This window comes from Nomascus leucogenys, chromosome 1a (genome assembly GCF_006542625.1).
Source record: "Nomascus leucogenys isolate Asia chromosome 1a, Asia_NLE_v1, whole genome shotgun sequence".
Taxonomy (NCBI): Eukaryota; Metazoa; Chordata; class Mammalia; order Primates; family Hylobatidae; genus Nomascus; species Nomascus leucogenys.
In genome coordinates this window covers 37,353,873-37,355,289 of record NC_044381.1, presented here as the reverse complement: position 1 = coordinate 37,355,289, position 1,417 = coordinate 37,353,873, and positions in this window count along the sequence as shown.

Genomic DNA, 1,417 nt, shown 5'->3' with positions numbered 1-1,417 from the left:
GGTAAAATAAGTTCCCATACAAAGACCTGGATGGATAGGATGAGAGAGGAAAGGAAATGGAGTGGGGGTGGAGGTGGGGGACATGACGAGGAGGAAGAGGGCACAGGCACAAAAGCAAAACCAAAACAAAGAAGCAGAGAACACACAAAGAGAAAAGAAAAACCCAACACAGAAAACTGCACGAAGTACAAAATACACAAGGGCTAGGAAAGTAACGCAAAGAGTCATCCCAGAGGGACTGAGAGATGAAGGCATTGGAAGTAAGGAGAAATAAGATGAATGGCATGGTCTATGCTGCGTGTTCTGGGGTACTCAGCATCCTAGTTAAAAGTGCGCTATAGAAAACATAAGCCACCCCAGTTTTTTTTTTTTTTAAGTTGGAGTCTCACTCTGTTGCTAGGCTGGAGTGCAGTGGTGTGATCTCGGCTCACTGCAGTCTCCACCTCCTGGATTCAAGTAATTCTCGCACCTCAGCCTCCAGAGTAGCTGGGATTACAGGCAGGCACCACCATGCCCAGCTAATTTTTGTATTTTTTTTTAGTAGAGACAGAGTTTCTCCATGTTGGCCAGGCTAGTCTCGAACTCCTGGCCTCAGGTGATCTGCCTGCCTCGACCTGCCAAAGGGCTGGACTACAGGTGTGAGCCACCGTGCCCGGCCAGCCTCCACAAATTGAGTGTGGATGTGAGTGTGGATGTGTGCAGGTGTGTCATTTGATTTTATTTTTGTTTATTTATTATGTATTTATTGTTTTTTTCTTTTTCTTTTTAGATGTGTCATTTTTAATTATTTGCTTTAGGATTCAGATGCTGTTTTTCCTCTTGCATGCCTTATTTACAATGGCCTTTGAAGACAGTGAGGACTGTCATCACCTCCACCATCTTCTTCATCATCACCATCAGGCTAACACAATAATAGCAATAATAACTATTACCTGCCAGATGCTGTGCTGCCTGTATTGTCCCAACCAACCCTCTCAACAACCCCATGAGCTTGACATTGTCATCCCTTTTGTTCTGATGATAGTGTTGTAAGCAATAGGATGAGAAGCAAAGTCTCCTCCTCCCTGCTCCTGCCTTCGCAACACTAACAGTCTAGGCCTCAACTCTGTCTTAGCTGCTGCTAGGATTGCATTCTAAAATCAAGAAGGGACATTTCACCTAGGAGCACAGGGGAGGGTGGTCTGGGAAAGACAGGAAGGGGGAGGGGGAGGAGGGGGGAAAGAGAGGGAGAAGTGGGGATTATTAATTTCACCTTAAATTTACTTTGTTTTCCCACTTTCTTCTCCAGGGTGTAAAAACAAGGAGTGCCAGTGTGGGCAGCATAGTGAGACCCCATCTCTACCAAACTTAAAACATTAGCCGGGCCAGGTGGCGCTACTCTGGAGACTGAGGTGGGAGGAATGCTTTAACCTTGGAG